The sequence below is a fragment of the Panicum virgatum genome, chromosome 4N (assembly GCF_016808335.1).
Source record: "Panicum virgatum strain AP13 chromosome 4N, P.virgatum_v5, whole genome shotgun sequence".
NCBI lineage: Eukaryota > Viridiplantae > Streptophyta > Magnoliopsida > Poales > Poaceae > Panicum > Panicum virgatum.
The window spans coordinates 26,340,791-26,349,047 of NC_053148.1; the positions used below are offsets into that span (position 1 = coordinate 26,340,791).

An 8,257-nucleotide genomic window follows, 5' to 3' on the forward strand; every position below is an offset into this window, starting at 1 on the left:
CGTCTTCCTCACATCTGATGGAGAATCTCCCGACTAAGATTGCAGTTGAGATTGCCGCCCGCCTCGCCGAGTCTTCAGACTTCGCGGTGGCCAAGGTCGGCTCCTTGAGGGCGACCTGCAAGAATGCGGCAGGTTTGCCGCATGCCGGAGGTCGGGCAGCGCCTTGCAGTGCATCCCCTGCTGCCGATTGGGTCGTGGGATTTGTACTACGACAACGGCTTCCGCCAAAACCTCATCATCAATCTGTCCAAGGTCGGCGACCCGGTGGCGTGCTTCTTTGCGGGGATGCGCGTGGTCTTGGTGGAGGTGTGCGGCGATCTCCGGCCTAGCCTCGACATGCTCGAGTGCTCCACCAAGGTCGGGCATCAAGTCGCCATGTACGTCCTCGCCGTGTACAAGTACAGGCCCAACAGCGGCGCCGAAGAAGATGCCAGTGCCATGGAGGTGTTCAGGAAGATCAAGGGCGACGACGCAGGGGCGGGAGCACCAGCGACATGGGCGAACACGGCTTGTGCGAGGTTACGCCAGCAGGCCCTGTTGGTGTCGGCGAACGTCGTGCCCCTAACTCATAGGGTTACCGTGCAGAAGCCGGTGTCTCGTGTTCATCGGTGCGCCAGCCGGCCCATGTGTGGTTGGGACGCCGCCTGGGAAGGACGCCAACTCTTTTGCAGCGAGGAGTGTAGGATTAGATCAGAGAGCGCATCTTACTTCAATTCAGTGTGGCCTTGATTATTGTAGGTAAGGTAGCAATGTAGGTTGGTTATCTGTGTGTGGTGATATATTTTGCTGAAGATCTTGCAGACTAGATGAACCAGAAAAGGCATTCAGTAATTCAGTTAACATCAGGAATTCAATTGTTCTGACAGTTCAGTTTACTGCTTTCTTTCTTTCAGTTAACAGGATTTCAGATAATATCAGGAATTCAGTGAGGAGAGGGATAACGAAGACAAGAGGTTGTTAGATCCTATCAGGTGATGGTCCTTCACTTGAAGCGGTTCGGCGTGCTCTCAGGCGGAACTTGAAGAAGTTCAGCAAATAAACTCAAAGCATGTCCCTGAAGTTGTGTCTTTGGTCCATGTGTCTCTGAACTTAATTATGTCGATGTGGATCATGTTTGTGATCCTTAATTAGTGTGGTGTCCTTGTGGCTCGGGAAGCCTATGTGTAAACTCAGTCATCATATATCGTATGCACTGGTTGTCAATCCTTAGTTGGTTACTTAATTTGTGTGATGCATGTTATTACTCTGGTACTAAATTTTTGTGATGCATGTTATTGTGGTACTGTCTATCTGGATGATCTTGTGTGATCTAGAAGAATGTTATTCTGGATGATCTTGTTATTCTGGATGATCTTGTGTGATCTGGGTTCAGTTAAATAGTTAAATAGTTAACTAGTTTAATTTATATAGAAATGTTATTAATAAAACTCGCTAAAGTTCAATCAATCGTCTTTACAAATATAAATTAAACAGAGTGGGACCCGCACGTCAGCGAGACACACGAAAACGCACTCCTCAAATACGCCAAGCGTTCCGAAAATTTTGTAGCCAGCGATTTTGAAAGTGGCGCCAGTTTTTCCATCCGAAATTTTTAAGAAAGCGCCAAACTACCGCGCTACCATCACTGGGCCCACGTTGTTGTGAAACACCGCGTTATTTGATTACTACTCGTGCGTCTTTCCCTCCCTAATCCCCTCGCTAAACCAATCTACATCGGTCAGTTAGGGTTAGTCGACGACAGGCGCCACCAAGTTGGTTCTCTTCTTCCACCACGCAGGCGAAGAGGATGTCGACATCGAGCGAGGCGGCAAGGGGGACCCCTTCCTCGTCGGAAACACTGCACACACCTGCGTCGGCGTCGGCGATGCTACCTCCAATGTTCACACCAACCTCTTGCACGGCGACTGATGGAGCTCCCATCTCTAGCAGGCCGGCAGCGACAACTTCGCTCTTTGGGTCAGCTTCGTCCCAAAGAGCATCACAACGTTCGGCCGACGAAGATGCACGCGACGATGGCCAAGATCCACAAGATTTGCGACCTTCGTCTTAGGACGAGACCGAGACCAGGTACGCTGTTTCCCCTTTTGATCATACACTACAAGAGATTTGACATTAGGTGACGTTCTATTCATGTCACAAAAATGGTTATTTTTGTTACGGTTTGCATTTTGTGACGTTCGGGTGATGAAAATGCGATCGTCGTCTAATGTGGGTCATAAAATGTATTCTGTGACGAAAACGTATTTCTTTGTCACAAATTTTTGACGATCCTTACGATGTCACTAATTTGTGACACACACTTTTTGTCACTACCAAACCCGAAAACATCACAAAATCTATACCATGGCTGACTATGCAAGTGCCAATAGGATAAAAAACGTCACAAAAAATTGTCTTCTACTGATGTGGCGATGATTAGGATATGACGTGGCAGACCCTTTGTAACGATTTGATTCGTACAAAACAATGAATAACCCAACACATCAATAAAACTTAACTTTTTGCAGGCCTATTTTCATTGGCACAAACCATTTTTAATCACCATCAAAACATTTACACATCATCCTGAACATGTAAGGTACAAATTACACCCAAATAAGAGATTACAGCCATTTAATCATGGTAAAGAACAGGAGTTATAGATAGACCAAAACCATCAATCTCCTCTGTTGCCTTCTTCAAATTTCCTATCTCTTCTAACTGCTTGTTACTGGATGCATCGGATCCTCAACTGATCTGTTCTGACTGTTGGTTCCTTGGTACATCTGGTCCTTTCCCTAAAAAGAGCACATCACCAAATAATTATAGCTGACAACATTGACATGAAAAATACTAAAATGCTCTGTATAGCCATCACAACTGTCCATTCTAGGAAGCAAAGTCGTATCACCTCCAGATAACAAAAACACAATAGCACATCCATACGGTACAGGACACTACATGGTACGTAGCCAAGAAAAAAAAAGTAGCCTCCAAATCACACTAACCAAAGAGATTAATCATGAATATGCAAGAATAAGTGATTGTTTTGTCTTCTGAATCACACTAAAAGTATATATAGATGAAGCACTGATTTCTCTCCCAGTCTTGCAGTGTAAAGTACTAGGTAAAAAGAAAACTGATAGCATTAATTAAAAAAAGTTTTCTTACCTTCATCGTGCTTCATTGCTTGACCATATAGTACGTGCAGCATAGCATGTCCAGTTCCGTCGGCATCACATGCACAACTGTAGTTGCTTGAAGCTATCATTTAGAAACTATTTTAAGATAAATATGTCGCTATCTTTCCAACACAAATACATGGTGACAACTATGATAAATTAGCTTACCAAGCCAATCATCATACACATGCAACCCCAGTCATCCTCAGTCATGATTCCAAGTGCAGCATTTATGCTTGCCTGATAACACATTCTTGCAAGTTAATGCATAACTGAAGCTCATAAAATGACAGCACATGGTACTAGAGCAAAAATATTCATGTGTCAAGGAAGCACATAATTAAAAGCAGATGGCCTATAGAAAACAGAAGTGAAAAATAACCTACAGCTCTCTTATATATCTTGGAGGCAAGACAGCAAGTAGCAGATAACAAGCAAAAGGACCTACATTACAATAGTTATATATCACAAGCAAAAGGACCTACATTAGAATAGTTATATATCATAAGCAACAGAAACTGAAAAGAAAACCTTAAGAGGTGGAGCAGGCTGCCGACGCCAAGAAGAGGCAGAGCAAGCCGATCTCGCGGTTGTCGACATCGCCCACGGAGCCGGCAGCAGCACCGCCTTCGCACGCTGTCGTCCTCGCCTTCGTGCACCGCCAGCCGCGCCCCGGATTGGATCCGGAGGGTATGACATGGGGATCGAAACCTAGGGAGGGAGGGGGCGCCCCATAAAACAATATGTTCCTGATGCCACAAAAAAACGATAGCCACCAAGGGACATCTCACCAAGCTGCCCTCATTTATGTTTCGTTCTGTTTACTTCTCAAATCTGAAACAAGTTTGCAGGTCTTCAGGAAAGTATCTAGCAGCTGCATGCAAGGCAACCATGTAAAATGTTATTTCTACCCTTGCTTAATTTTATGAAATGTGAAGTCAAGGATGATAGCTACAGAAAAACATAATTTCATATTCAGAACGGACATACAAGAATAAAAAAAAGCATTTAAAGCATCTAGAATTTATAGCTTGGCAACTCAAGTTCTTGACTGTGACCACTTGAACATATCAGCCTTCTGCCAATAGAATGTTTAAGGACACAGCTCCACAAAGCTCTCGCAATCGTGATAGGAAAATGAAAAATAGAAATAAGCAGGCATAAATTGATGGATGAAAATAAGTTCAATCTCTAGCTATTACCATTCCACCAAGTTACTTACAACTTGCTATTGGACCGGTTTTAGTTCAGGGACATAGCAACTATGAACATAAGGCCATATGATTGACGTTGTCGTTAGGTGCAGTTGCAAGTAGGAGACAATATATTTGTAAAGCAAGAACATAATTTCAGGTTAATATTAAAATACCCTCTTTGCAATGTTCGGCACTTCATTTATGGCATGTCGGATGGAGTTCAATTGGTACTAGTTCAATTCAAAAATTGAGCATAAGGGAATGGGAGTAAGGGAATCAAAACTAACCTTCACTGCTTGAGCAGTCGTTGGCGATCCCCGTAGTCCAGCAGCAGCTTCCATGGCCCAAACCCTAGATCATGACCTCAATTTGAGGAAATCAGAGAGAGGGAAAGGGAGGGAGACAGACATGCCTGACCTGAGCGACGAGGATGGCCTACAGTGGAGCAAGTTCCGCATCAGCAAGCACACGAGGTTGCTCGGACGCGTGCGGGCAAGCGCGGCATAGATCCCGGCGGCGGCGCTGGACCCCCTGGTGGCCACGGCGTGGGGGGCTTGGCGCGGCAGTGGCCGCGCGGGCTCACGCCGGCGGCAGCGGCTTGCGAAGGCGGCGGCCGCGGCGAGGCCCTGGCGGCGGCGCTGCGCGCGAGGGCGGCGCAGTGCGAACGGTGGCGCGCGCCAAGGCGGCTGCACGCGCGAGATGTGGAGGCGCGCGGGAGAAGCGGCCACCGGGAAGGGCGGCGCGCAGGGGTAGGCGCGGCTAGGGTTGGGACTGTGAGGTGAGGAAGAAGGGCGTGAGGGATGTGGGTGCTTGGTGGGCTAGGTGGGTTGTGTGCGCGTGTTTGGGTCGCGTGTTGAGTTGGGTTAGAGATAAGCAAATTGGACCGTGGGTCGGGCTAATGATTGGAGTAGGTTTGGATCATGATCAGTCTTGGTTCAGTCAACGGGTTAGACTGGGTCAAGGTTAGAGAGTTAGTAATTGAAATTAAATTTGAAGGGCACACTTCGAATTAGTTTCCACACAATTCCTATCAAGCAGAAGAATTAAATCCAATTCAAAATCAAATAAACAAAGTAGATTCAATAAAATCCAAAAAAACTCCAAATATAGTCACACTAACAATTTATTTTCTTAATTAAAATTCACACTTTTTCAATTACTAGGAGTTTTAGATGGGTAGAAATCCTACTTAAATGAATTTTTTACTACACTGCAATATAAATTCTTAAATTAATCTTTTTTGACATTTTAACATTCCGGAAAAATCCGGGATATTGTAGTTGTACTCCCATTGTAGCCATTGTTTTTCTCTGAATTAAAATATGAGTAGTATAATAAAAATACAAGATTTTAAATAGTAATTTAAAAGGAAAAAACATAATATATGAGACCCACCAAATAAGTACAATAGTTAGTTTTCATATTCAGATTAGTCCACGGTTTAGGAACAAACAAATGCAACATATGGTGCATTAATCTTGATGCAAGGTGTCGTGGGATTTCTGGGGTACCCACAGCCGGGTGGCGGAACGCACCCGCCTATTCCCAGAGAGGGAGTACTCGGGAAGGTACTAGGCGATTGGGCTAATCTAGCTCTGAGTCAGGCACACAAGAACACACGATCTAGAGTGGTTCGGGCCGCCGGAGCGTAATACCCTACATCCACTGGGAGAGGTATTGATCTTGGTTGTGTATGAACCTATCCTCAGCCGGGTCTTGGCTTTGTCCCCGCTTGAGGTGTTCTTCTAGCGGCGCCCCCTCCTTTTATAGACCAAGGGGGAGCGGATACATTGGACGTTGGGGCCCCGACAAGTGGGCCCAACGTGCTGTGCAGCATACTGCGCAGAGTACTCAAATGACTACAGTGGTTACGAATCTTTCCTCCGATATGCTCCCATGCCCTGCTGATTCTCTGACGAAAGGAGGTCTTCTCTTGTCTCGTCCCCAAGGTGACCGTTGGGGGAACGTAGCTTGCGGCGTGACCTGCTGAGGCTATTATGTAGGCGCCATAATGGGTGGAGCCGAGCCGTCGTATCCATCTGTTATGGCAGACTGACAGGCACGGCGTGGGCGGCGCCAGCGGTTCCACTATGCACCTTGGTAATATGCGATCAATAGTGCCCCCTAGTCAAAGAATCGCCTCGGCTTCCACTGCATCAATGCGGGCGTCCACCTAACATAATGAATGCAGCGGTGGGTGAGGCTTAGTCTGGAGGCCAAGCGGCCTTGTACACGTGTCCGTGCTTGCAGACACGTGTCGGCTCCGGACCACCGGCAGGGCGTCGACTTCTTCCCTCAGCGAGGGGTCCGGTTACCATACAGGGGGTCCGGGACCCCATGAGGGGTCCGGGACTTCCGCGGGGGTCCGGATCCCTCGAGAGGTCCGGACCCCCGGCTGTTCGGGCTGCCCGCCTCTTCCGGGACACGCGTCGTTTCCGGATCTTTCCCAGTCGTGAGGCAGGTCCGGAACCGTTGCCGAGTGATCAGGACTCCGGACCACAGGGGTCCGGTTGTTTGGACATAGTCAAGGATAACTTCAAGGCCCTTGCCTAGACACAGCAAGAAGGGGTACCCCAGTCCTGGGGTACCGACACAAGGTTAGTTCTAAAAATAGTTCAAGTATTTTATTACAAATTGACTAATAAAAATGACTTGTGCACCCACTTTTCAATTCTTTGGAAACAAATTTTATGATGAATCAATATTGTTGATTTGTTGTAAATCTGTGACGTCTGGCCGATTATCTTTCATGACAATATAAAGTTTGTCATAATTTAGAACAATAATTATTTGTGACGATTTCGAGTTGATCTTAGTGACGAACAACTCATTTTCGTCACTAAACTATACTGCTCAATAGAAAATGTCACAAAGCAAACTGCCGTAACGACGAATAGCCCTGATGTCACGAGGTATTCGTCACAAAAGGTCATATTTGTTGTAGTGATACCCTGCTACTACCACCCTAGGTTTCATGCATTTGTGCAGGCACTGCTACCATAGATTTCATGCATTATTTGTGCACGCGATTTACTGCAAATTGCTGCAAATAATTGAAATGCCACCGATGAATACGCAGAACAGATGATAGATGGCTCATGCATGTCGTTTGCAAGGGGAGTGAGGAGGGAGAAGAATGTGTTAAGACCTATAGAGCTGACTTGGGTCAAATCACGATTGGTAACTTAACGACAATGAAATCAAAATTGGGGTATCGGTCCAGGGAGTACATGTACTACAAGAGGAGAAGTGCTGAAGCTCCTGCGCAAGCAACACTTAATGAGATCGAGTTCGATTATGATGTAGAAATAATGATAAAGAGTAACGAGGAAGAGAGGAAGGTCAGAATAGTTTTGTCGAAGAATCCAATAGCAGACCCGTCTGTGGCCATAACACCAATAAAATCCAATAGAGTTTCCTCAGATCATGATGAAGAAGAAGAAGTGCAAGAATCTGAATTAGATGCATACAAAGATTGGCTAGCTTATATGCAAACAAGGAACCAAGCCATGGGTGAGTTATGGTAAAGCCCAATATATATATATTTACACATGGATTTTGCAATTCACTCATGACTGATATTATGGATCCTTTTTCAGAGTTTCAAGGCATATACAGGGAGGACACAATCAAGACATACTGTCAAACCCGGGGCAGCGGGACTGCTTGTAGGCATAGAATGTTCTAAAATAAGAGATAGATCATGGGTGTACCTTACCCCTTTTGTAACTACTCGAATAGGCGTAGAACTAGCTGCAGTACAAAGGAAACTACCCGATTATGTTGTAAGTAGGATTCCAACTGTACTCGGCTAGGACTTTCTATGTAACCCTGTCCCCCCGGATATATAAGGGCGGGCAGGGACCCCCTCCAAACAATCATCAACACCTAAGACAATAC

At 45.9% G+C, this 8,257-nt stretch overlaps 1 long non-coding RNA gene across 6 annotated transcripts; it reads right to left on the reverse strand.

Annotated features, from left to right (window-relative positions):
- Positions 1 to 2,487: 2,487 nt before the first annotated feature.
- LOC120670149 lies at positions 2,488 to 5,183 on the reverse strand. 6 transcript variants are annotated; one of them, XR_005673081.1, is made up of 7 exons: positions 4,775 to 5,183; positions 4,645 to 4,708; positions 3,693 to 4,035; positions 3,548 to 3,642; positions 3,330 to 3,401; positions 3,151 to 3,243; positions 2,488 to 2,777 (listed from the first exon to the last, which is right to left on the reverse strand). It is a non-coding gene; the product is annotated as an uncharacterized LOC120670149 (long non-coding RNA). The 6 variants fall into 6 exon arrangements; XR_005673080.1 differs by having other exon boundaries at positions 3,548 to 3,605; positions 4,775 to 5,180; XR_005673079.1 differs by lacking the exon at positions 3,548 to 3,642 and having other exon boundaries at positions 3,693 to 3,872; positions 3,953 to 4,035; positions 4,797 to 5,171.
- Between the last annotated feature and the right edge of the window lie 3,074 nt (positions 5,184 to 8,257).